This window comes from Anabas testudineus, chromosome 16 (assembly GCF_900324465.2).
Source record: "Anabas testudineus chromosome 16, fAnaTes1.2, whole genome shotgun sequence".
Classification (NCBI taxonomy): domain Eukaryota; kingdom Metazoa; phylum Chordata; class Actinopteri; order Anabantiformes; family Anabantidae; genus Anabas; species Anabas testudineus.
Genome location: NC_046625.1, coordinates 15,202,396 through 15,225,422, shown reverse-complemented (window position 1 = coordinate 15,225,422; position 23,027 = coordinate 15,202,396). Strand labels below are relative to the sequence as shown.

General features: G+C 38.8%; 1 protein-coding gene across 1 annotated transcript in view; it reads right to left on the bottom strand.

The window, feature by feature from the left end:
- Positions 1 to 23,027, bottom strand: part of cdkal1 (CDK5 regulatory subunit associated protein 1-like 1) — a 189,391-nt gene that overhangs the window by 162,262 nt on the left and 4,102 nt on the right. The window lies entirely within an intron of this gene.

Below are 23,027 nucleotides of genomic sequence, written 5' to 3'. Positions count from 1 at the left end.
ATATAATGTACATATACACACACACACAAATATATTTATCTATATCTATCTATATCTATATCTATATATCTCTATATCTATATCTATATATCTCTATATCTCTATATCTCTATCTATATCTATATATCCCTATATCCATCTATATATCTCTATATCTATATCTATCTATACATCTATATATCTCCATCTATCTATACATCTATATCTCTATATATCTATATCTCTCTATATCTCTATATCTCTATATATCTCTATATATATTTATCTCTCTATCTATATATATCTATATCTATCTATATCTATATCTATATCTATATCTATATATCTCTCTCTCTCTAGATAGATAGATACATATAGGAAGAAACATCCAGCAGAACCAGGCTCAGGGTGGGCGGCCATCTGCCTTGACCGGTTGGGGTGAGTGGAAAGAGGTATATACAGTATATATAATCTTGAGTACTACCTAGAATGCAGGAATCTTGTGTTGTTTTATTTACTGTTATTATTACTGTTTTTCAACCACTTAAATATGACATTTTCTACTACTGTATGCTTACTGGCATTACATCTTTTGCAAAAAGCTTAAAATAAGCTGTTGCATTTGTGATATCACTTTGTTTCTTTGCGTTTTTGTTTAACATTGATGTGCGGGGGGGGCACCAACAGTACTTGCTTGAGCCTGGTGCTGTAAAGCCCTGCATTCCTTCAATGACCTGCACTGGTTTAGAGGGGGGAAAAAAGCAGTATTACCGGTCTTTTTGCAGCGCAATACACTATGTTTCTTGGCCACACTATATCCATGCTACCAAGTTCCTTGGACCCCTTTTCAACATTTTCTTCACCTACTTAACCTTAGATTTGTCAGTTGAAATGTCTTCTTTGGTAATGCGGTTGCTCGAGTTTTTGTTAACATTTTCTGTCGTCATTTTCTCTTATCTTGCTCCCGCTCCTGACATACTGGTGCCAAAGCATTAGCATGTATGATTAGCCAGCTGCCCCTAATCAGGCAAAATTATTATCAATATTAAAGCAATGACCAATAGCCCAGCTGTAATAATTTACACTACATTGTATCCTTGTACCTTGCATATATTAATTTTTGTGTTTTTAATTAATTTTTATATTACAATATTGGTAATATTGTAGAAGGTTCTCCAAATGCAGAATGATATTTTATGATAAACTACATAAAACAGAGTTACTAAAAATGATGAGGCTTTTCTATGAAAATAAGTGAAAGTGTCCAAATATAAAAGGAGTAAAATGTGACAACAGAGTTGCTTCAAATCACTGTCTTATACTGGAAGATACCAGAGTCTGAAAATACAAGCCACAGGCACACTGACAGGTAAGATGAAATGAGTGTATATTATACAGTGTCTATATCAGCATACACATATTTAATATTATACCACACCATTCTAAAACCAACATTGAGTTTTTACTTCCTCACTCAAGAAACGTGTTTTCTTTAATATACTCTCTTCTAGTTTTCATTTTCCCCACATTATCCAAAATATATATTGCCCCCATTCTCATTTAGCCACCACACATTTCACTGACTCACTTTTCCGTTCCTTGCCTCTTATTTCATTTGCAAACCCCTTGCCTACATCAAAAATATCTTATTCTCTTCCCCCCCCCAATCTTGCCTTTTTCCAATTTCTGCTCCACTATGCAAGACCAAAATTTACCTTAGACCTTTCTCGCTTTTCAATCTTCATACTCCATCTTAAAATTACAGTGTTAAAGGGGCAATTTAACAAACTCTTATTTTTACTTGAAGTGAAAAGTGAAATGGTACCAATATTTTCCATAGTAGAAGAACACATTGAAGTTCTATTTTCTTTATCCTAACCTAACTTGAGCTACACAGGTTTTTAAATAAATGTGTTATATATAAGTTATTACTAATACATATGAGCCCCACATTTTATATATTTGGTCTCAGAATGGACAGGCAACAACTTTTTTAAGTGTTTCATTTATCAAGAACAGTACAACTTTTGCTGCTTGTAGCGTATTATATGAATCAGAAATTAGATTCAGTCATTTGGCAGATGCTTTGATAATTGATTAATTGATTGAATGATTGTATGCAATAATTACACACCTTAAAAAACTGTACAGTTCCAGTATGTCATTGATCTACTTATACTTCTGTATAAAATCAGTACATTAAATCACAGATTTTCTGACAAAGCCTTAAAGTAACACATCTCGTAATTGGCACTGCCATATCAATAATGGAAGACTTTTGTGTTGATTTATTTGTAATCTAAAAATGAAACTGCAATTTTGCATTCTAGCACTGCAGTGCTCCCATGGTGATTGTTGCAAACAGATTTGTTTTGTCCCTGCTGGGAGAGTACTTAGCATTTTAGTTCTTACTGATTGTAGAGCATCCTGCTCGGGTTTTTCAGGCAGTTTTGGGAAGTTCAATCCTGTCAAATACTGTATACTTAAGTAGGAAATACAGCGTCGCAGACTCCATCCTTTCCAAGCACAATAAACCATTCAAGCAGACTCACTTATTTCTTTCCCTCTTGAAGTTACATATATATCATATGTAATTCCACTTTAACTGCTGTCATGGTGGCTACAGTATCATATTTTCCATTCAAGGCAGACCTACAGTACTGAACAGGTTTCCAAACTTTCTCTGATATCCCCCCACCTAAAATGCATACACAGTGTAAATTATACCCGCACTTAACATAGATATATGTAACTAAACTGAACAACAGGACAACAAGACTGAATGCAATGATTGTTTGTACTCAGTGCAGTGGCTCAAATCAAATTTAGATTAAATTTCCTAAACCGTTTGTCTCAATTTTCTATTAGTCCATTCAGTCATTTCCCCCAGATTAAATAAACTAAAACAAACTGTCTTGCTTTAAATGTGCAGATTTGAATTCCTCTCTAGCCTTTAGCCATGGTAGATCATATATGACAACAACAGTAGAGCCATGCACTGGGTGTGTATGTAGTATTTGTGTGAGTGTGTGTGAGTAAGAGAAAGGGGAGTCAGACAGCAGCCCTAGGGGTCAATATGATGCTCCTGGTGCTTCACCCACAGACCACACCATGACCCAGTTTCCATCCTATCCTACACACACACACACACACAACCCTAACACTCTCACATGCATGCATGCACACACACGAACACTTCTCTCTTGTTATTTCTGTGTTCTCCCCTCGATCCATTTCCCCCTTCATCTCAAACACATCATCTTTCCTCCACCACTTACTTTATTTAAACACACATGCACAAACACACACTCACACACACACAGAGGACATGCTGACCTTGGGATACAGTACAGTGGTGGTTTATAGGGGTAAGCATGCTGGGGGCAGAGGAGTGGCTTTGGGGTGAATAGATGCACTTGACTGAGCTAACAAGGCCTGTATTGTCTTACTGGCAGTTTGACTGGCTGGACAGCTGGATGCCAATGAAGAATCATAATTTGGGGGATGAGGTATTTAATTAGTGTTCTTTCAGCTGGTCACATTATTTGTCTCATATGTTTTAAATCACACTAGAGGAAAAAGTTTCGGCAAGTAGGTTAATAGTAAATATTACACATAAGGTCTGTCTCAAAATTGCACTAATCCATTCCAATCTATTACAGTTAGTTAGCCTTAGCTACACAGTTGAATAGATATTGCAATTTAGCTCTGTGCATTCCCTTGTCAGGACTCAAAATTAGTTTAACTTTTGGTGTTACTAACAACAGCCTCTGTTGACCAGGTTTCAATCCAGCGGAAGTCACCACTGTTCACTTATAAAACAAACAGATCATGCGGGGTAGAAAGACCATGCTCAACCAGCCTGGACAGGGCATAGTTTGTCACACGATGAGCAGGAGGCTTTGCCATCTGCTAAATCACTGCAGCTGCAGTGTCCCCTGCTTAGGATGACACTTCTTTTTTTCTCCCTGCACCATTGAGCAGTGGACTTCCCAAAAACTTCAACATTCAACATTCAGGGAGTTTTTCTTCTTCCTGATCTGACAATGATCAAAACTTTACTGCCCATTTTCCCCACCTTCTTCTTTGTGTTAGCTTTATTGTGGGATCTACTCACATTACAGTTCCCGGATATGGGCAATACTTGAATTTGGACAGCCGAGCTAGTTAATCTACCACTGACAGAACACTCATTTGCAGCTTATCTCATACAATCAGGGTGGGTCTGGGCCCACTGTGCCCCCGTCCAAACACAGGTTTTCATCTGCGCAGATCCTCAACACATCCAGAAAATGTGTTGAGGAGGCATTGCCTCATCTTCAAGAGAAAGGAATTCATATATTGGCTTATCTAGTCAACTGAGATATGACTGGGATATATCCCAAGAATTGCCAGAGAACCGAACAGCACTGGTTAGTTATGTTCAGTCTCTGGGTTTCTTGGCGATTACACATAAAAGTTTGTTGACTTTGTTGAAGTAAGATGTTTTCTTTTTTCGGTCATGGAATATCTTCAGTTACCAGCTGAGTATGCCTGTTGGAGCACCACACTACCTTGACAGAAGGCTGACGCTGGTCCTGATCCTGTCCTGCATGTCGGCTCTTCTGCCTTGGACAGAACCCTGGTTGTTACATCTGTGACAGGCAAGGTCTTGTTTTGCAAGGTGGTTTCCGCAGATCCATCTGTCAATGGGTGGGGCACTCTATGTGATGATTCAGCAGTGAAAGGGGGTCTGGTCACTGGAACCAAACAGGCTCATATCTACCAGCTGGAGCTGCTTGCAACGTTTTTGGCCCTGAAATATTTTTGTTTGGTTTTCACAGGTCATTACGTCCTGGTCAGTATAGTCAAGACATCAGTGGTGTCAAACATCAAGAGGCAAGAGAGGGACCTGCTCACTTCCCCTGCTGAGGATTTCTCATTCTCTGTTGCTGTATTGCAGTGTTGATTTTCTGCCACTAGGGCTGGGCAATGTAGCCTCAAAGTTATATTTCCATATTTCAAGAAAATCTGCAATAATAATATGTATAAGGCAAAAAGGAAGAAAGGTTTCGTCTGTTATTTTAGCAGGCAGCAGCATTGATTAAGGCAAAAAAAATGAAGGAAAAAAAAAACGATCTGTTCTCTGAAGGAGAGGAACAAGGTGCAACACCATGTTGCTCTTCTTCACAGCTGAGCTTGATGAAGAGCAGCTGTCAACTGAGAGGAAAACTGTGCTGACAGTTGTTTGTACGTGCAGGAGACACTGCACAAATGCCACCATAGGTTGCCACACTTCACAGCATGAATAGAAGGTCTTCAACAAAGTCACATGAGGGCGTAATATCCCATACTACATGATGTACCTCACTGCTCCTCTTCAGGGATCAGAAGTTGTAGTAATAACTATTCATTATAGGCGTCATATTTTGCATTCTCACCTCAAACCGTGTTAGGAGGCCACAGAGCTACTGTTAAAACTGTTACCACACCTGATAATAAAGATATTGGAAGATTCATAACATCAGCTGACGTGCTGACAGAAAAGTGTGCAATGTGAAAATTTAGTACGCCACTAAGCCTCTACTATGACGAGTCAGATAGACCACTGATAAACTACCTAAATGTAACAGCTACACTCAGACATGCACTCAGCATGTGTGTGTGAGAGTGGGTGTAAGAGAAGTGACAAATTGGACACATTGGATTAGGACAGCAAGACAGACTCCAGGCTGACATCTCTGTCTAAAAGGTTTCATCCCCTCAGGGTATGTGTGTGTGTCATGCAAGTATGTATCTGTACATTAGCTTCACTGATGTGGCAAATTATGAATGAGCCTTTTGAGGACTTACGAGTTTCACCTCCAATCATGTTTTTTACAAGCAAGCACTCGAACAAGCACATGGGCACACACACGTAAATACAAAGACACACATACAAACTGATTCACACAAACAGAGGGGCCTTGGGGTTTTGGCAGTTGGTCTATCCATCTAGCAGGGCAAGCAACCACTCAGCCGTGGATGATAATGCAATCAACTGTCAATAAGGGGACATTAAGTGCAGCTACACACAGACACACATATAGCACAGCTACCCACAATATACCAACACCTGTCAATTACAAGTGAAATACTGCTATAGTACACTAAGTTATGATGCAAGTGTATTACTACCAACTACATGGGAATTTGTCAATTAAAAGAAAACTAGTCCTATTATTATTTTAATACTCGATTAATCATTCCAATCATGCGCTAGCTGCAACTTCTCCAATGTGAGAATGTAATAGTACCTCACCCATTTGCAGGTGCCTACAAGCTTAAAATGCTTGTACCTTAACACTTCAATAAAACAATGCTTCTTTTCTTTCTTGAAAATTGTTAGACAAAATTTTAGACAAAAATCCTTTAAAGGGGTTTAAAAAAATCTATTGGAAGTGATGATACATACAGGACAGGATTCACAATTACCTGAGCCAGCTCTAAGTATAGGTTTTATAAAATTGTATCACACAATTTGTCTTTAATTGCATGAGCACACACACATCCTATTCAGCTTGTTTGTTATTACAATGTAAACCACACTGAACATGGACAGTAGAAAAACACAGCTGCTACATATATATTATTGTAGTCATGTCTTCCCTGGACATGTCTACATGCTATGAATTGTGATCTTAGTCCAACTGATCATTTGGAAAGTGCTCAAACTCACGGTTGGTAATACGCAGTTTTGAAAACTGAGACAACTCGAGTAGTTTGATCAAGAGGAGTGGTCCAATCTACCAGTTAGGAAATGTACATAAGTCTCATACAGAGCTACACAAAGTGCAAGCTTGGCTGTGCAACACAATATTAGGTTAATATTAGGGTATTTTTTAGTATGTTATTTTCATTTGTTGTGTTTAAATTAATGTTACATTGAAACTAAAAGTAACATTATTATCCAATTGAATATGGAGCAGAAAACAGCAGATGGCAATTATTGTTGATAGTTTACACAGCTGAAAATTTTAGCTTTTGTGTTTTTTAAGTGAAAGGATATACAAACACTTTTAGCCATGGCTGTCCTTGATTAGTTAAGTGGAAGAAAAGCAAACCAATAATTCTTGTAGCATGTGCATAATCCACTGTCTCTTTGCAAAGACAGATATGACAATGTGTGTGAGTGTTGCTGTGTGTCATTATGCACTAAGAAGTGGGGAGTGTATGCCAAGTTAGGCACAGCAGGCAGCCACAACAGCAACTCACGCCAATAGTTTGACAACATCTTAGAAACATCTGTTCCCTCTGGATTTCTCTCCTGTCCTTAACAGCTCTCTGTCCATAACTGAGAGGAGAGTTAGTCTAACAGAGAGAGGCTGAAAGACAGGAAGAAGGATGGAGTGGAGGTGGAGGTGGAGCAGCAATAGAAAGAAAAAAAAAAAGATTTAAAAAAACTTACAAGGTTAAAAGACTGAGAAAAAGAGGTAGAGACCTGGAGGCAGGTGTTGAGTTTGAGGGAAGAAATTGAAAGAAAGAGTAAGAGAGAAAATGCAATAGGGGACGGATAGAACGAGAACAAAATAACAAAGGGGTGCAAAGGAAAGACCTCGCATTACAAGATTAAGTGGAGGTATCTCAGTGAAATATAGCAGGCAAGCTCAGCTGAAAGTAGAGCACAATGATGAATGCTGCGAGACAAGTCTACTGCTAATTTGGATGGCAGAACTTTGCTTCTATATGGTAGTTGCTAGAGTCAATCTGTCTCTCTTACATCTGATCATACAGACATAGTGGAGTGCACCTGGGTCCATGCTAGGGCCCCTCTCAAAGACTAAAAATAGTAGGAAAAACTACAACCAGCCCCCAGAGTACAAACAGCCAATTACATATCTGTCAACAATGTGCAACATCGAGGTATATTTTTCCATTAGACCACTGTTTATAATCTACTAGAATTTGTCAATATAGTATGAAAACATGAGAACAGTGGCACTTTTTAAACCAAAAGGCAGAAATAATGAGAGGTGTGTATGTGAACTGGACAAATACACCTGAAGCTCTTATACGTTAAGCAAATGCTGACAATGATAAGAGGCACATATGGGTTTTATATGGAGAAATGCACAAGGGGAGTTATGATAAACATCTGGCAGCAGATTCCCTGTGATTTTAAATGTACATTAAGTGTGATTTATCGAGCTGCATACAGGCAAGGGATGGAAAGCAGGTCTAAATAGATTTTTGCCATTACACGTCTCACCTTGCATGGATAGGATAATTTGAAGCCTCAGGTTCATGCAGTAATTGGGGCCAATCACTAGTCTGCAGCTCAGACAGAAAACCATTATGATCATCATTGAAGGCATGAAAGATATTTCACCCAGCAAGAGAGAGATTATTAGAGTCAAGGGCACAAAACTCAGTGTGTCTGGGATAAAGAACTTGGAAGGTTACTGACTGACTGAATTACATACAAATGGTTTCACTTTTACCAGCACCTTACAGAACACATTGTTAAAATATGTATAATATATAAATACTCCAACATCCACATATATGCAAGGAATATGAGATCAAGGTACTTGTAAATTACATAAGCACACGTCTAGAGCTGACAGAGGAAATAAGCCATGAACAGGAGAACTTACTGAGTCACTAACAATTAGAAACTGAAAGGATAAAACGTACAACTTGCAAATAAACTTCTCTCTGTATAAATGCTTTAAATATAAAAAAACTTGTGAAACTAACTTAAAACTGTCTTGTTTCTACTATTCTCCCAATACAAACATAACAAAACATTCTTCCAGCTGTTAACAACATGTAGCAATCTTTATTCATTCATTCCTCCATGAAGTAAGTATTAGAAGAAGAGTTTGCCTCACATGTGACCTTGTTATGACAAAATGCATGTACTGCCCTTTGATACCACTAGGAACCAAATAATGGGAAAATATTTATTTGCATAATAATTTTGCATGTTACAAAAGAAGTTTACTGAAAAACACAAATTTGTTATGCACAGTTAATGTATACGTACTCATTTCAAACTCCGTGTTTGAATAATCATTTAAGTATTGAGCATCTGAACTATAATAGGCTATAACTAAAAAGGATTCCTCTTTATTTAACTACATTGTAGGAGTGCGTATGCGCATGACAGCGTCCTTCAGTGCCTCAACATCAACCGTCAAAATCGTGCACACAATGGTTACCACAGCCAGTTCCCCATTTCACAACAATAACAGACTAGGCAAATATTGACGCACTATTTCTCTGACATTACAAATGTGATTATATTTGCTGTTTGCCCTAGGAGATGGCAGTTTATATTCAATGAGGTGTCTGTCCCTCTGTGTAGAAGAGTGTGTGTGTGTGTGTGTGTGTGTGTGTGTGTGTGTGTGTGTGTGTGTGTGTGTGTGTGTGTACATGTAGAATTTTAAGTTAAAAATAGGCCATGAGAAGCGCAAACGTCAATTTGCTGTGTACACAAAAGAATGTGTTAGCAGCCTGTGAGAGATCAAGAAACTTGTGTGTTTTAATTCTGTTTCTCCCGCCTGTCACCTGGAAGAACACAAAGAAAGAAGAAAAAAGCAGGAACCACCTGTATGTAAAAGCTCACCTGTCCTGGGGAAACAAATGAAGATGAACTGTGGCAGATGGAGCTTGAACTTTAATAGAAGTGGAGGGGTAATAGCTGAGAGGGGTTCTCATCTAAAGTAATTAACCAAACAATACCAAAGCACCACTATTGTTGGCACTTTTTTGGCAATGCTGCTCACTGAACTACTCATGTTTCACACATGTGCACAACAATCTTCACCAACTCTATTCTGTCTTACACACAGTCCCACAGCCTAGGTCAGAGTTCAGATATACACTGTAAAACAATGACTGCAACATTTGAGGTGATGAGATACTGAGATACTACACTCTATTATCTTGTTCAAATTGTTTTGCAAATTTCAGTTGCTATGCACAACGCACTTATACACTGCCTGTCCAAAAAAAAAGTGATACACTCTAATATTTCGTTGTACGTCCTTTAGCTTTGATTTTAGCACACATTCACCACAATAATTTTTCGACAATATCTTGTAGTCTTTTCCAGCACATCCAAAAGGTTCTCAATGTGGTTAAGGTCTCTGTGGTAGCCAGTCCATGTATGAAAATGATGTGTCATGCTCCCTGAACCACCATCAGGGAAAAAAAAATCCATTGATGGAATAACCTGGTCAGCTGACCTCATTCTTTGGGTTATATAACGTTGCTGAACCTAAACCTGACCAACTGCAGCAACCCCAGATCATAGCACTGCCCCCACAGGCTTGTACAGTAGGCACTAGACATGATGGGTGCATCACTTCACCCGCCTCTCTTCTTACCCTGATGCACCCGAACAGGGTAAATCTGGACTCATCAGAACACATGACCTTCTTCCATTGGACAGTTCTTAACCTAGTTTAATTTGATCCTTCTGAAACAGATTAACATCTTTTTCACGACCAGAGGATGTGTCTTCCGACAAGGTTGTTCAAGAATTGAGAAGCTTACTCACTGCATCAGTTAGGGTAAAAAAACTTGTTGCCAGTTGAAAAATATTCATCCATGCAGTAATTATCCAATGTGATGCTCTTATCCATTTGCTTAGGTAAATCCAGGTGGTGACTTTTTTTTTTTGGACAGGCAGTGTATAAACCTCTGTTGAACAGTGGTTTAAAAGCTTGAAGTTGTTTGGATAACAATGTGAGCAGTGCTGTGAATTTGTTTTGTTGTTGAATCTCAGTTGATCTATGACATCATCAGCTGGCACATCTGGTATTCATTAGGTGTTGTTTCTTTGTCACCTATGCCTCCTCCTGAAGGTGGTTTTAAAGTAAAAGTAAAAGCCAGAAACTGCCACCAAAACGCTCTTCTATACAGTACCTCTGCCCTTATTTGTGTTAAACATCAGTGGAAGTCCTGATGCATGACTTTTTTCTAGTCTGGTAATGTTTTCATAAATTATCTTCACTTCTTTTCCGTTCTGTTCAAAATTAGTGTGTTTAGTTGATAAACAAAAGAAAGACCAGTGGAGAACCTCACCCTACTTCACACGTTTATCAAACCAATGCCTTATAAACTGTTTATAGTACAAAGCAATGCTGATAAGCTTCTATGATTAATTAGATCTGTGAAATTGAAATTGATCTGTTTAAGAAGCAGTTTGCTCTTTAAAAAAAAAAAAAACAAAAAAAAAACACAGAAAACAAAAGGATCCTTTTGATCTCTTTGCAAGAGGAACTGACGATGTGATGTGGGAGATCTACATATATCTGAAAATATGTGCCTACTACAAACACATACCGCACGCATGCGCACACACAAAGACACATACACTTGTATTTTCTAAAGCAGTCTGCATTAAGAACAGGTTGCCTCTGCTTGCTATTGCGGCTAATAACCCTTTTGCATATTTACGCTCCAAATGTAAAGTGTAATTCGATTAATAGTAATAATTAGACCTTCCTCCGCCTTTTTTCTGGGTGGAATTGAAACAATTTAGGTCATTTGGCCCCTTATTCCCAGATCCAAGCTGAGGGAAATGCAAATCAGATGCAAATGCCACAGAAAAGTGAAAACTAGTTATGGTCCCGGGTAATAAATACTGAATTTAGCCTCTTGGCATTCCAAAATCAGCCAGTTGGGGTTCACATGCAAATGGTATGCAAATAGCCTGAATGCAGACAGCTTTTATTTTTCTGATACAGAGAACATAGGGCGGTTTTCTGGTGGCTTAGTAGGCAGTGGCACATAATATACCCTTATGATGTTGACGGTTTGAAGCCAGCTCATGCTGCCATCCCCTGACTCTCATACTTTTATATTCGCTCTTTAATTATCACACACACAGAAAAAAGAGAAAGAACGAATAAAAACAGGAAAGAGCGACATAGAAGATATGACTGGGACAGATACAGAGATGGCCAGGGAGAAAAAGACACAAGAGACAGACACACATAAAGACAGGGGCCTTGGAAAGAATATATATACTATAAAAGTAAAATGGGGTACACACACACACACACACACACTCGGTACATTTTGCTGATTTAACTTGTTCATAAAAATTAGATTGGGAGAGGCTAGATGTTGTAAATTAATCTGGAGGAAATTATTATGTAAGTACAACATATGATAAGCTCAGTGGACCACCTTGGCAATATCTCCTCATATTATATGCATCACTAACAAAGACACACACACACACACACACACACACACACACACACACACACACACACACACGTTACTTGTACACCTGCTGTTTCACCATATTAGAAATAATCACTGTAATGCTTTTAATTAAAACTCTGTGTTGCCCTGAACGCATCACCTGATCTCTACCTGCAATGTCACCACATTCAAAATGAGCACTGCAAAACTCTTAATCACAGTCTCTACCTGTCAACACATACTGTACACAGGTTTGTTGCTGACGTGCTTAGCACTGAGCAGTGAAAGGAATGTGAATGAAGGCAGGCAGACTGAAGATTAGAGAGGCTGTACTACAGTGTGTTTAACCTAACACCCTGCATGTTGAGTTCTAATATATAATATAGCACATAGGGAAACCAAACCATTGTTGTCCCATGTGCTTGAGGTATACACCCAAACCGCACCTCAGTTTTTGTTTTGTTTTTGTTAAACAGTTCATTCACTGAGAAATACAGTAATTGCTTATCTACTTAGGGGAAAGATTGCCGTAAAAAAGAAAGAAAGTTTCTAAATGGCTCTTAAAAGTCACCAAATCTACTGAGAAAACCCCCCTACGTTGGCAACACTGTGTGAAAAAATTGTTGCTCTTTTGTCAGAAGTAATTGAAGAATTAAGAAAAAGGAAAAAAAAAAACAACAACTCATGAAACAAGTGTGGCAGATGGACATCCTAATTAATGAGAACAGACTACAACTGCAACTTGGCTAGTTTATTAATGATAAGAAAATGATGTTATCCATACCCTCTTTGCTTAGACTGAGTGCAGTATAGCATTTCCACACCACTTTATACTGCTAAGCCTCATTAAAAATGCATATTCTGTAGCACTTTGATAGCTGAATGGTTACAGTGTGTGCCACATAACCACAGTTAGTTTCTGACTGGGTTGCAAGTCACCCTCTCTCTCTTCCCATGTTTCTGTCTGCATCTTTGAAATATACTTTCAAATAAAGCCAAAGGTCAGGTGAACAGGGTCCAGAGATTGATGTCTGTCATGATCAGGAGGTGTGGAGGCGCATGAGGACTATCACTGGCTACAAGTCCAGCAGCCAGGTGGCTGAGGGACCGGGCCAATAAATTTAATAATATTATCCATAGATTCCAGGCTGAGGCTCAGAGCCCCCTGCACTTCAGTTTCACTACAGTCCCCATTAATCCATCCCCCACACACGACTCAGCCACCACCCATATGATGTCCATCTCAGCAGATCAGGTGGAGACAGTTGAACAGGCTTCACCCGACAAAGACTGCAGGGCCAGATGGAATCAGCCCAAGAGTACTGAAAGCCTGTGCTCCCCAGCTATGTGGTGTTCTCCAACACATCTTCAACCTCAGCAAAAATCTGGACTGGACAACAAACTCAGACTCAGACCCAGATGCATTTTCTGAGGAAGTTCAGCTCCTTTAAAGTCTGCAGCACCATGCTGCAGATGTTTTATGAGTCTGTGGTGGCCACTGTCATTTTCTATGCTGTGGTCTGCTGGGGCAGCAACATGAAGGTGTCAGACACTAACAGACTGAACAAAGTAATCAGGAGGGCTGGCTCTGTTCCGGGGGGTGGAGCTGGACCCTCTTCATGTTGTAGCTACAGGGAGGATGCTATCCAAACTCCTCTCAATCCTGGACAGTCCTTCCCACCCACTACACAGTTTGCTGGCTGGACAGACGAGCACGTTCAGCCAGAGACCGATCAACATCAACTGCTCCACAGAGCACCACAGTAGATTCTTTCTGCCTCTGGTCATCAAACTTTACAAGCAATTCTGCTATTAGCATAGTGCTAGCTAGACAGGTACTCAGACAGCAACGTATCAAACCCTAACACCATGAGTATCCAGCAAGGTCAGTAGTTAACACAGATGGGAGATGTTGCTTTCAGCACATTAAGGGAGAGGTAAATTGGAAGAAGTGTTTCTGGTTACTCATTTACTTAACACACAGATTTTCAGATTATCATGATAATTTCTCTTTGCATAATAATGATTTTCATTTTCCAACCACCCCATACATTTACAGCTTCTGGTTGGCTGAGCACACCTTATCCAGGTAATCAGCAGTGCCTACGGCAATGATAGGTGGGAAACAAGCACGGCACGGCAGTGGTTCTCGAGGCCCAGGGTTGGCCACCCCTGATGTTACCTTCTTGCTTGCATAACTTGATCTTTTATTGACAATATAATATTATTAGTCTTATCCACATTGTTTTGTCACGGATGCAACATTACTGATAAGAATCTGTCACGTGGTGTCTCAGTTTACGTCAATATAAGATACTCTTTTATTCGGAATCCCCTTTGCTTTAACTTAGAGCTGTAAAGTCACATTGAAAATGCCATCACAGTTATTAGATGGAGCAGACAACACATTAACTAGGATCATTACAAGACAAAGTGAGTTTTATTCACATAATTTGCCAGTACAAACTGTCCTTCTTTCAAAACATTAATGTTTTTATACAATTAAATGTCATCAATGGTTCAGTGATGTGATATCAGGGACTCAACTTTCTTCTCTTAGAGGACAAAAATTGTGATGTTGTGACTCAGTCCTTGACAGTAAGTTAAAACAACCACAGCAAAATGATTTATATTATTTGACACTTGACAACTCATTGTCGCTTTCTCCCTTTTCTAATAATTAGCTTGTCTGTTATTTTCCAAGCTGAAAGAGACTTTTTAAGTCTTTCTCACTTCTAATTTGCCCTGTCCTCTTTGTTTTCTATGTAATCTTGACTCAACAAGGAAAACAAATGTAATTTTCCTCATGAAGAGGAAATGAAAAAATGAAAGACATTGGTAATTAATGAGGCATGCCAGGCTGTTGGTGTGGGTAGAGAAAATGTGTGGGTGACACATGGATAAAAAGTGAAGAAACCGAGAGTAAGACATTCAAGGACATGTAGCAAATGACTTTTTAATGCTCTCTTTGAGGTTTTCACTCTTCCTCTCTCCCCTTTGTCCCTTTTTGTATTGTTTTGGAAGATAACCCTGCTTTCTGTTTGAGTGTCCAATGTTCAGCCATCAGTGCCATTACTCGCTGACCACCCGCTGAAATGGAAAACAGGGGGTAACCTGTATTGTTGTGTTTGGATGTTCATGCAAGGCCACCTGCTGAAATGAAAGCACTGGTTACCTGTGAGTGAAGAGAGAAAAGTGTGAGCATGAGTGTTGTATGAATTTATACATTTTGTGAGGACCTTTCAGAAAGTTCAACAAAGAAATAAGGGAATTCTTAGATAGGTTAAAGATTTACAGTTCCTTACAAGACAAGGTGTGCGAGTATGCATAGTTGCACTTCTGTCCTTCATACTAAATCAATTCTACATGTGTCTCTCTCTGAGCTTGCCTTCATACATATAAATGAATCAGCTATGTAGTAGATTTCCATGTGAGAGCACAGATATTAGATAAAATGGATTTAAAAGCCACTGATGATTGAGCAGTATGTTTAATTTGAATTATGATTGGACAAAGTAACCTTGATCACTAAGCAGAAAAAAATTACATGACTGCAAGAAGTGGCAGGACCTTCCAGAAAGAAATTATGAATAAATATAAGCATTTCACTTGTGACTTGCATAGGACCAAGTCACAGTTACAACAGTTTTTTTAACAGCTAATAGTAACTTTGCACAGGAGACCAGCTATATGGAGGAATACGTAGGACAGGAGAGGCTAGGAACAAAGGTATACAGTCTTATGGGAGCATCTGTATAGTCGTAGAGAAGACAAGATATTTAGTCTTGAGTTGTTTTTTCCCCATTGCCAGAGGCCATGTGAAATTAGTGATAGGGCCTTTAAGCATTACATTCTCCGCTCCAGCTGGGTAGCTGTTTTCTAACGGTCCACGCCAACAGTGGCAGCTATTTGTCCATACACATTGATCTTTTCTTATAACCCAGTAGAACATGTATAGATTTGGAAAACTGAAGAATGCAAATGTTAGCTTTTCAAAATTCCTTCACGGGGGGTAGTAAAACAACTGTGAGCTTATGTTTTCACAGATTTCAAAATGGTGGTGGTGGGTGGATGAAGGTGATACCAGGTTTCATTCACAATGAACTGCAGCAGTCGCTGGCCGAGCTTTTTCCAATCTATAAATGTGAACAGTCCATTATCTGCACTAGTCTTTCCTGCTGTGGTTTTAGCACCAATATGTAGAGCGTGTACAGGGAAAAGTTACAACAGTAAATACAGGTAATGTTTAGCCAGTGTTGTGTTGGAACATCAATATGTTGAAGTACTCAAAGAGAAGTCGTACTTGACATGTCCCTTCATACAAAGAAAAAAAAGGAATATATTAGCCAATAGTGACCAAAATACTAAGGTGAGCTACTGTGAGCTTTATTTATTGTGTGCTTCTATTTTTGTCTCCGTCATTTACATTGCATCCTCAGTGGCTGGATCAAACACACAAGCACAAAGATACATGTGCATACAGACGTGTGTGAAGTTTATTGATAATCTCAGGCTTTCCACACAGTAGACAGATGGCTCTTCTAATCTTTCAGACAGACACTGCCTTTTGATATCTGATCCGATCTGATGATTATAGCCTGTGTGTGTGTGTGTTGGTTTCCAAGGATGAACTCAATAAATCTGTCCTCACAAGATTCAGACAGAGCTAGCTTACATTGTGTCTATTAAAGCCACACATACTGTACATAAAATACACAAAAACTGCCCAATAGAGCAATGTGTATATTCAAGCTATTCTGAAAAATATACTTAGGTAAACTAAATATTAAACCTTATGTTATCTTTAAAGATCCATATTTAGATATTTAACAGCTTGTCTTGTCTTTCTCCGAAGGTATTATATTTAATGTACATGCATGTAATTTTAGAAGTCTATTTCTCTTCTATTCTCCCTCATCACTACATCACTTCATTAATTGCCATTTCTGTTGCTGCCAACCACAATCTCATTTGCTTAACCTCAATTTGCTGTCCTGTCCTCTCAAACACACCTTTCTTGTCTCTTTACCTTTCAGTGTCTTTCTCCATTATTCCTCCATCTATCCATCTCACTACAGTGTGTAGCTCATTTTCCCTGGCAGCGTGTTGCCCTCCCTGCTCAGCTCTCTTTCACCAACCGTTGCTTTGGCTGATTTTGGCTACAAATGCATTTGTCTTTGTCTGTTGTATCCTTCATCCTAGCATACTCCTTCCATCTCCACTGACTGTTCCTCCCGACGTTTCTTACATTGCTTTCCCCTTCGCCCTTTCACTATATCTAACAGCAAATTGAGACTGACTGACACACACAGTTGTGAGATACTAGAAAGACAGAGCAAGCATACAGTTAGCGAGTCTCTCTCTCGGATATACCAGCATCAGGCAAATGTCTCTCAAACACTTCCCCTGTACAATATCAATTCCCACCACGTCTCTAAGTGTGTGTGAGAAGAGCAAATGTGCATGTTAGCTGGCTGTGTGCGCCAACGTGTATACTTGAGGTGGAGTCATTGTAGAGAACATTGTAAGTTTCCATTGGCTATAATACTGCGGCGTGTAATGTTGCGTAGCACAGAGTCAGCCAATCAGAAGATCCTCACACACTCCGTTTTATGAATGAGACAGCATGTATGCGAGGTACACACACTCAGAGTGAGAATACTCTGCAGTGATGTAATACAATCACACGGAGCAGCAGAAGCGCTCGAAACACTAAAGCAGTAAGAGCTGAATCAGAACAGTTAAAATATTTTTAAACCTACATTTCTAAATACTCAATTAGAGCTATCACCAATAATTTGCATAATTGGAAAAAGTAAGGAAAATCATACATATACACACACAGACACATACACATATATACACACACAGTGACCTACATTAAGTGTTTCACTTAAACGAAAAATAAACTGCATTTCTAATAAAACCCCAATAAAAAATCTGCTAATCCTAATTTCTTTTAATGACACATGTCATCTGAATTATCATTTCATTAGCAGTCCATTGTCTAAAAGGCAGACTTAAGGGGGTGTGATATACACTGTGTGTCACTCCACTAGCATTTTCAATTCTCAGTAACACCTGTAATACCTGCTGATCGATTAAGTCCTTGTATCATTTTATCAAAACAGCTCACACCCTCTCTCTGAAACCCATATCCTCCAACCGTCTGTGTCCAAACCAGGAACTGAGAACGCCTCATTTGGCTGACATTGTGTACAAGGGAGTAATTTTGCCTAACCGGTATGTAAAATCATAACTGAAGTGCTGTGTTTGTGGCTGGCTGGCAGAGAGCGAAATTGGGAGGGGAGGTGAGTAGCCAAAAACAATCAAAATATCCTGGTGTGACTTTCCATGAAGGGTGTGTGTGTGCACACTTTTCTATGAAGTCACTATCTGGCACATTGCTCTGCTGCTCAAATATGGTTTATTTGCATCAGTGCACTATTATGGGTAAACAGTGCCCTCTTTGGTTGTACATAGGAACAGCTACTCAGAACAAGAAAGACTGAGCAAGTACACAATTAAACCAGTGTTGAGAAGAGAAAAGAAGTGACAGGTTGTTGAACTAGAACAAGACAAACCTGAGGTAGGAAAGGGGAGATTTTTTTCTCTCTAATAGTTATTGTTCTGAATGATCAAAATTATATTTCATATTTCACATTTTCTGTTTTGTTCAGTTCAATTAATGAACTGGATATCTTGCTGAGTCATGGAAACCAGAGTTCTTTCTACTTGAATGAGTAGTAAAATGTTTTGACAAATTCAAACCCACATTAGTTTAAACATCTAACAAAATGGCTCATCTACTTGTGAAAGTAGTCATGACCTATTTAAATTACTATATGAACAAACCCAGATGCTCTCCAACTGAAGAATTGGGAGTGGCCCCTAGCAATTCTTTTTAATTTAATTTTAGCATAGGACAGCAAGGCCTTATTATTATGCCTTTACATATTTTATTGATTTCACTTCAGTAACAATGTCAATAAAGAGCTGTTGCATTTTATTAACATTAATGATCACATAAGATCATGTGTAGCCTTCACACACTGAAAGTTACAACTTTTAAAACTATGAATGGGAAGGCATGGTTTTTCAAAAGGATGACCTCATCCTAATAATGCAGAGATGTATTCTTTCAACAAAAACCTCCTCCCATAAGCCAAGCCTGTCACCTAGAGGCCGACTTAAGAACTGCTACTATATCTCACACCAGGTGATGTCATACTTTAAGAAAGAAAGAAAGAGTTAGAGACAGGGATAAAAGAGGGACAGGAGAAGACAGGGGGTGTAAATGAGAGAAAACAGGCATGAAAGAAGAGAGAGAGGGGGCAGAGAGAAAGAGAGAGAGAGAGAGAGAAGATGATGTCATGGTTTCAGAGCACACAGTCTTCGAAAGCTCTGTCTTTGTCCAAACTCTCGTATAAGTGTGCAGAGCATCACTGCAGATATCAGCAGAGGTATCAGTCTGATATTCATGAGATATCATCAATTTCAACCGCTTCTTGGAGGGGGAGATAACATTCTGACTCACAAATGATAACGTACTCTACTCAAAGTCCTCATGTTCAGTCTGACCAAAAACTAGACACTACATCCTTCAAGAACCCATTTTAGTCCTTGTCATTCCAAAATATTCCACTCTCTCCAATGCACTCCCAACAATTTCATGCCATTCTTGACTACTGCATTGCATTCCTTACTATACCATTCAAAACAATCACTACCCGTTCTCAGAGTAATCTCCCCTGATTCTGGCCATGACAGGCAATTTTTTTCTTCTAACAATCACACAGCGAAAAACAATGAGTGAGGATAAGACCCAAAAAAAGGAGAAAAAGAAAAACAAAATGGGATGAAGGAGGAAAGAGAGAGAAGATGCAAACAATGAGCCAAGTCACATAAAAAGCAGTGGAGAAGGAGACAGAAATCAAACTAATCCGTTATAGCAGTGAAGCACTGACCTTTAAAAGTTCTTTGTTGATAGGGGAGTGAGAGGAAAAGAGTGAGTGAGAGAGAAAGAGACAAGGCTGAAGGCAAGAAAGAGACTAAGTGTTCTTAAGGTTCATCTGTAAAGGATGAAAGCATCTTTGAGCTACGTGATAAAGTAAAACTCATTAAGTCTTTTGCTAGTCTGTTACCTGTAGGACATGATCAGGACTACTGATAAAATCTGTGCGATTGTGAAGGCATTTCACAACTACATTAGTAAAAATTCACAAAGCAGCAACGTTAATCTTTGTCAGCAGTGGCCACATTGTGTCATGTAACTATGCTACACTGAATAAAGAAAGACACATGCACATAGCTGCATTGATGGTTACCACACATACCAAATCAGCAGTAAGCACACTCACACACCTGAAAGCACAGGCACCAGGTAGCACCAATGTCTAATCAATACATCAAACAGAATCCTCCAAATGCATGCAGTCATGTAAATTACGACAGTGACCCATTTTCTTTTTACCCCTGAATCTTGTTCTGTTTATTATTTTGTGCCTTTCTCTCAGTCATACACACGGTGTGAACTATGATGCGTCTAATCTCAGGAAAACACATCTGTCAAAGATGCCCAAGCAGATAACACTAATTAGTCAAATTTAACTATAGAAGTGTCTGTAAAACATAAGGTCTTACCTCAAAGTGTATTTAATTACATGTAAAACTAGTAAAACAAGTAGCACACTAAATGCCAACACCTCTATACCCAAAGAAGAGGTGTATAGAACTTACAACTGAGTGAAGAGGGATTGTGAGAGACAAAGTAAAAAGAGTATGAGAGGGTTTTTTTTATGAGAGGAGCTCAAAAGACATAGAAAACTGTAAAAACTAAAAAGGTGGAAAAGACAAAGAGATCAAGGGTCTCAACTACCAGTTCAGGCGGGATATTGCTGGCCTGTATTCATGAGTAAATTGTGCCTTGTGCCCTGTGTGTGAGCACATCTGCATTTTTGAAGTGCGTGATTAATGTCCTAGTACGGCTGAAGAGACCCCATGGTGAGAGAAATGCCTGAGGGGTTAATATTAACTCTCCTCTGTTGTCTGCACCCCCACCTCACACTCTCTCTGTCTCTCTGTCTCTCACACACACACACACACACACACACACACACACACACACACACAGGCTTACTTTCTTACATATATAAAATCATACAGTCATACTGTCTGTGCGCACAGACAGACACGTATCTTGGCACAAGAACTCTCTTTTCATCTTGACTGTTCACATAATACACATACACACAGTCAATGAATCATGCTCAAAATGGCTTTTAACTGACGACCACAATCGAAAACACACATGCTGCAATGTAGGCCGTCCGTCTTTCTCTGCTTTTGTGTTGCTTCTCTCACCTGCGCACACACACACATACACACAGTCACCCTTAATCCCTCATGAAAGACAACTCGTAATCTACTTCATAACAGCCTTCATGCAAAAAGACATGCAAAAATAAGGTATCATTCCGCACAGTCACAGTAAATCTGTAATATGACACACACATCAAATCTCTGATGTATTGCAACCCAAGGGTGCAATATAATATTGCAATAATACTACTGCTGCTACTAATAACAAGGATTATTTATAACTCAAAGAACTCAATATTTTAAAAATCACGACTACATATTCAGTTAAAATTGTCATATTCCTCAAGAGCTGACATGTTTTGACCGTGTTGTGATTTAAAAGTATACATTTTCTTTTGCTATTCACAAAAAAATAAGGCTTTGCACTTAATCTAATGGTCTGACAATCAGTTACAGTGATGTCTTGAAACACTGATTATCCACCATCCATACAAAAACCTACTAAAATAATGCACTCTGTCTATACTGAAGGTATAGATACTGAATACTATAGACACTGTCTATACTGAAGGTACAGACAGTGTCTATAGTATTCAGTATAGACAATGACACTGTCTATACTGAAGGTATAGACAGTGTCAGGACATTGTCTTGACTAAAAAGTATATTTGTAGTGTGCACCGTTTATCAAGAAGCAAAACTATTTTATAGGTAAGATTAAACCACACAGATGTAAAAAAAAAAAAAAAAAAAAAAAAAACTTTACCAACCATGGTAGCAAATGAAAAAAAAAAAAACAGGCATGTGGGGCACCCAGCAACAGTTGAGACGCATACACAATGCAATATCCAAAAAAAGTTTTCTTCAGTGTAGGTTTTTACGGTTGTTCTCAACACAGACATAAAATCTGATTATTTGTTAATACTCTTGATTTGGATGAAGATCAGATCACATTTTATGATTAATTAATGCAGAAAAACATGAAATTACACAGGGTTCACATACTTGTTCTGGCCACTGTACATCTACTGACAACTGACAAATGCAATATACCAACAAACAACAATTTCACCCAGAGTCTATTTAAAATGTTGAGTTGAGAAAATAAACAATCACAGCATGCCATGCAGTCACAGTGTTCTATTTGTTTGCAGACTTCACATTCAACTATAAAAAGTCTCACTATACGAGCGTGCTCCGTCTCAACTGCCACTACGTTAACAACCTACAGCCCAGTTCAATTCTACAAAAGGCTACCCGTTAAAGCCAGATCTCAGAGGACTTCCTGGGTCTGTGCTAAACTTGAAAGGATTGACAGACTCCAAATGCTCACATTAGCTATTTTAAACCAAATGCAGAAGTAAGGATGAGTTTGAGAGCAGCACACACCATGAGGAACACTATTTAGCGAGTACTACAACAACACACAAGGCACAGATTAGTTACAAAGCAAGACTGCCCCCTTGTGATAAATAAAAATAATGGCATTAGTTCTATAGACACCCAAGACAGAAATAATTCTTTCATTTACCAATTTACTATTT